The sequence below is a fragment of the Microtus ochrogaster genome, linkage group LG5, assembly GCF_000317375.1.
Source record: "Microtus ochrogaster isolate Prairie Vole_2 linkage group LG5, MicOch1.0, whole genome shotgun sequence".
Classification (NCBI taxonomy): domain Eukaryota; kingdom Metazoa; phylum Chordata; class Mammalia; order Rodentia; family Cricetidae; genus Microtus; species Microtus ochrogaster.
The window spans coordinates 58230968-58237282 of NC_022031.1; the positions used below are offsets into that span (position 1 = coordinate 58230968).

Consider the following 6315-nt stretch of genomic DNA (forward strand, 5'->3'; position numbering starts at 1 on the left):
TGAGGACAGATACTCAAATTGTACCATTAAATATGAAAATCAGGATTTAAACGTAGAATCTAGTTTTCATTAGTGAATAATGAAGAGCACTCTAAAAGAAAGAAAGCACATGTCGTTACCATCTTAAACAGAAAGTAAAAAAAGTTTAGATTCTCCAAGCTTATAAATGATAGACTGAGAAGGTTATATTTCTTATATATATGTATATAATAGTATATATGCATGTAACATAATTAATGTAAAAATAAAATAGAAAGAGAGCAGGAGGGATATATGGGGACTTTAAAGAGAAGAAAAGGAAGAGAGAAATTATGTAATCATGATATAATGTCAAAAACCAAGAGAAAAAAATAAACAGACATTTTACACATCTCTATAATTTCAGCACTCAGACTATATAATTTCAGCCATCAGGAAGATGGCTCAAAAGGTGACCGTGCCTGTTGCAAATTCCAGCAGTACAGGTTCAATCCTCAGAACCCACATGATGGAAGGAACGAATCCACTCCTATGAGTTTCCTCTGACCTCTACATACATACCATGGCATGTGTGAGCCTATACACACACACACACACTCATATGCAAGTAAAACAATTTTTAAAATGTGATAACAAAAATTAAATACTAATAATGAAAATTCTGAGATACCATAGAAAGAAACAAATGTTAGCGACGATGTGGAGAAAGAGGTATCTGATTGTAAGAGTAGAAGCTGGTACAACTACTATAGAAATTACTGTACGTGTTTCTCAAATGGAAATAACACATGACCCAGCAATTCCATTCCTGGGCACCCACAAAGGACTTTATACTCCACTGCTGAGATACTTGTTCACAAACGTTTCTGCTCTAGTCTCTAGTCATAACAACTAGAAAAATGGAGGCAGCCTGGATACCATTTAACTGATTAATGGATAATGAAATATGGTACATATACACAATGGAATTTTATTCCGCTGTAAACAAAAATGAAATTATAAATTTCCCACTAAACCAATGAGAAATACACTGAGTGATCTGGATCAGGCAAAGAAATCAAACAACTCTCATGTGTGGATCTTAGTTAGAAATCTCTAATTCTGTGTTTTTAACTTAATGTCTGTGTAGATGCTGGATACCTAGGAAGAGGGCATTGGAAGGGATATGCATTATGGGAAAGTAAATACTAGGTAATAAATAATAAGAAAGCAAAGGAGGAATACCAGAGGTGGAAAGTTTACACATAGGGAGGAGATACAGGGAGAGAGGGTGAGGGACCGAGGAGAAAGTCCACCACCACAAGAGGTATTAAAAAGCTGGATGAAAACCAACAATTGCTGGACATAGTGGCACATGCCTCTTATCCCAGTACTTGGGTGGCAGAGACAAGTGGATCGCCATGAGTTCGTGGCCAGCCAGGTCTACAAAAAGAGCTCCAGTTCAGTCAGGGCTGTTAGAAAGAGAACACCTGTCTCACAAAACAAGCAAACAAACAAGCAAACCAAACAATACAAAACAGAAAACAAAAACTCTGCTGTCCTGTAAGTAAACTGAACACAGAGGGGAGAAGGCTTCTCTTGAAGTTCAAGTTACACAACAAGACTCCAGTACCATTCCTTTTTACTGTCACAAAGAACTTGTTGATAAGTCCCGAGAATTGAAGACATGATTTATCTTAGTTGTGTGACAGATCAAAATAGTTCAAGTGGGGCTAAAAGCCTCCTCCCAGCTAGTTTGTTGTTGCCAATACTATCTGGGCATTTAGGGAAGAAAAGACATCAATTATCTTACTCTGCTGTGATCCCTGCGAACTATAACACCAGCCTGCCAGAAGAAATGTACCCACTTGTTGAGTAGTGTCAGCAATTGCTAATGACGTATCGTAGTTGCTCTGAATAGACACCATAACCAGGGTAACTCTTATAAAGAAGAATATGTAATTAGGGCTGGCTTACAGGTTCAGAGGTTTAGTCCATTGTTGTCATGGTGGAAGCATGCAGTGCAGAGGCAGATATGGTACAATATTGTACCATATCTATATGGGATAGACAGGCAGCAGGGAGAGGGATGCTGGGCCTGGCTTGAGCATTTGAAACCTCAAAGCACTCCCCCAGTGACACACTTCCTCCAACAAGGCCACACACTACTACAACAAGGCCATACGTCCTAATAGTGCCACTCTCTGGTGATTTATACCTATGAGCCTATGGTGGATATTCTTATTTTAATCATTATTCGGAGCTAACCAGTTTGCTTTCTAATTGGGTTTGAGACTTATACCATAGGAGAGAATCCCTACCTGATATTGGCTGAAATATTGTAAGAGCCATAAGAGAGGGAATAGGGTTGAAAACCTGTCATCTTCTGGGCAATACACAGCCATTGAAGCCACAAACTCTTAATAACCATGCATGACTTCACTGGGTGTATAGGAAAAAATGTGTCCATCATAGCCAGAGATGGAGGGAAGCTGGAACAATGTTGTATTCTATGAGTTGGAATCCACTATAATCATGCACAGTGAGAATCCCAGGAACTTTGAGGCTGAGTGAGAACACACTGCCAGTGTATAATAGGAGCCATAGGAAGCCATGGATGACCCAGTTCCTCCTCCTTGATGCCTTCTCAGTTGATGCCCCTGTGACAAGGAGAAACTGCTTAAAGAATGCATGTCTATGCTTAACTGGTGGGGAGACAGCATGATCATGAGGTGGTTTTGCCATGGTGAGTCTTATGTATTGCACCCCAATGTGCTGACTCCTACGATTTTCTCAAGTTTAGGAAACCTTTGTGCTAGTGGGGACTGTGTTAATTCTCTTCCCTGCGTAAAACCAAAATGAAAAACAAAGAATAATGTATCAATAACTTGTTGCTAATGGTGCTCTCACATGTTCTGAGATCCATATCAATGTTCACATTTATACCAATAGCAAGACGGTGTGTCTGCAAACACCGCTTCTCTAACGCAACAGGTGGGCTAAGGGGATGCAGCTGCATTTGAAGCCTACTGCCTGAAGGAAACCTTTCCCCGGGCTATTGCTGCAGCTAAGGAAGGTGCTGAGAAAACAGGCACGATGTTGGAAGGATAGCACCAACCATGGCTGCGCCAAGAGCCTGGCTTGGGTTTTGAGCGACATCACCAGGGAGCAGGTCAATTAAAAAGTAATCCTTGTAGGTAGAAGAAAACAAAAATCTCAGCATGATTGAACATCATAGGATTCTGGGAGCTCTTTCCAACTGTCTTCACTGCATTGCTGCTAACAGAAAGTGAGGATCTTCTGTTCACAACGTTACTCTTTAGGACCTATAGATATGGCGCAGGGGTTCTGTTTCCAGCACCTACAAGGCAGTACAATTCCTCCCGTAATTCTGGTTTCAGAGGATCCAACATTGATGTCTGGCCACTGCAGGCACCAGGACTGCATAGACATATCCAGGTAAAACACAGAGACAAAAAAAAAAATCTTTTAAAAAATATCATTCATCCAAATAAAAGGGGAAGCATGAAATTTCATATTTTCATTGCCTATCTGGGAATGAAGCTGTGTTGCTGCAAAGCTGTTAAAGTACAGGCTCTTTTGTGGTCTCCTTCCCTCCTGTGCATGGCCACCTGGTGTCTTTTCCTTAATTCTTCCAACACACACAACAGTCTGATCACTTCATTGCTGCAGGTTTCAGCCAGTTGTGTTCTTGTTTATGCTAACTTCATTATTTTTTATTTTTTTTTTTAGTTTATAACGTAATTATATCATTTCCTCCTTCACTTTCCTCATTCAGAAGTCTCCCAGGTTCCTCTCTCTGATCTCGTTTAAACTAGTGACATTTTTTGTGAGTTGTTATTACAGGTACAAATGTGTATGTGTGTGTTCACGTACATTATATATGTTTCTGTATGTATATGTATATATTCCTAAGTATAACTTGTTCTGCTTGTATTACGTACCTTATGTAATTGTTTTAAGAACTGACAATCTGCTGTGCTTCTCCCTGGGGAAGACAACTAATTTCTCTTACTCTCAGAATTTCTTAGTTGTCTTCAGATCAGGACTGAGTCTTGTAAGCTTTCCCCCCATTCATTTTGGTGTGCCTATTGTTGTTACCCTTGTTCAGCTCGGGTCTGCTCCAGAGTCACTTCCCAGGGCCCGCTAAGCCAGTATGCTATTGCCAACTCTGATACCCTCCCTTCATTACCTAGACACAAACCTGAAAGAATGAGTTGAAGGAAAAGCTGTAAGTTGTACTTTCTTCATATATTATTGCCATGACTACACAGTCCTTCAATTACTTTTGAAATGGCTCATTTTTGTACTCCTGAATTTTGCATAACCCATCAAACAGGAGGCTTGCCTGCCACAGGGAAGAACTGGGATATTAACTGTCAGTGACTCTAGCAAAAATCCCAGATGGTATAAATACACATATCATATATATATATATATCTTTAGTATTCATATAAATTATATATTATTATATGTTTAATATATGCTAATTGTATCAAAAATATATTTATGCATATGTTCAAATTATATATATATATATATATATCAATTCATTTATCAAAGAAGAAGTTTGGTGATCTAAGACCTTCCTACAAAACTGTTGTAAATAAATTGAAGTAGATGATTTTAAAAGGAAAGTTTAAATGATATATGCATGTATTTCTACCCCTGGGTTCCAAAGACACACCGTAGACCCAGCACGCAGTACCCCCTGCCAATCAAGTTAGTGCTGAGCACCTCTGTGGCTATGCTTTTATTCTGTTTATTTCTTTATTTTATTCACTTATGTCAATGGTTATTTCTAATTTCATTTTCCTAACTACTCCAAATACTTTAATACATAATCTTTGTGTAGCGGGGAGGGGTTGCTTAAGTGGGTGGTACCCACGGAGATCAGAAGAGGTTTTCAGATTCCCTGGGGCAGCAGGTACAGGTGTTTATGAGCCATCTAATGCGGATGCTGGAGAGTAAACTCTGGTCATTTGGTCCTGTACAAAGAGAAGAAGAGATCTTAACTGCTGAGCCATCATCCCTCCAGCCCCCAATTCAGGAGCTTAATATGGATGTCTTCTTTAAAATAAAAAAAAAGTTCTTTTTAAGATACAGAAAGGTGGTTTGTTCCTGTAATCACAGGATTCACAAAGCTGAGACAAGAAAACCACTGTAAATTCTAAGCCAGCCTGGGCTACAAAACAAGTTTAGCTAAGCCTCAACTGCAGAAATTATACTGCCTTCTCAAATTTGGCAAATTACACACACACACACACACACACACACACACACACACACACACACACTAGGACCAAGATAAGATAAATAAAACTTTGGTAAATATAGCACAGAATAGATAAAACTATAATTTTCTAAGTTGCTATTGTAGACAACTCCTAGCAATTTAAAATAAAACCCAAACCAATCAATGATACTGCTTAAGAAGCAAGTTCTGTCTTTGAGCCACGAAAAGTGAAATGTTATGGTCATTTCCTCCTCATAGAACTGGTCAGCCTGTGAACAAAGCAGAACAGGATGGAGACCCTCCAGAGAGTGGGAAGAGCAAAGTTGACCCTACTGCCTGGAGGCAATTTTCATTCTGCAATGGAGGTAACTGGAACCCAAACTGAGTCTGGCACTGTGCTAGAATGCACAACAATCAGGCAATCAAGAAGCCTGAAACCTGAAGAAGTAAGAAGTTGAAAGAACATTTTCCATGCACAAAAATGGTTCTGAAGATCTGTAAAGTCCCTCTGAATCGTGACTAAGCACAGCTCTGCAGAAGCTGGAGCCCAGAAGGCTATAGCCAGCTTTTTGCACTAGTAATGACACCAGAGAAGACTGAAGTTCTTGCAGCTGGCTGCCTCAACAGCAGAACTAATTAACTAGCAAAAGGCTCTGTGTGTGTGCTATGAAACAGAAACAGAAAGCCCTGAATGAACCAGGAACTTTTAGGTAGATTCCCTTCCTGTCAGTACAAAATGGAAATACAGAGAAGGAAAGTGATGTGGGAGTGTCATATATCAATCTGTTGATTTCATTGGTTAAGCAATAAAGAAACTGCTTTGGCCCTCATAGGTTAAAACATAGGTGGGAGGAGTAAACAGAATAGAATGCTGGGAGAAAGAAGCTGAGTCAAGGAGATTGTGGGCATCTGTGGGAGGTACTTGAGCCCATCTTCTGTGGAGAGTTCTGGAAGGCAGTTCTGTTGAATGTTATGTCACCAACGTACCACCCAAGAGACTTTATATGTGCAAATATTTGTAAGAAAGCTGTAAAAATTTTACAGCCAAAATAATAAATTACAATGTATTATAATCACATGAACTTAATCCAGGAATGTAA

The 6315-nt window shown here is 39.4% G+C and overlaps 1 pseudogene; it reads left to right on the top strand.

Annotated features, from left to right (window-relative positions):
• The first annotated feature begins 2655 nt into the window (after positions 1–2655).
• Positions 2656–2804, top strand: LOC113457759 (annotated as a pseudogene).
• Positions 2805–6315: the final 3511 nt, after the last annotated feature.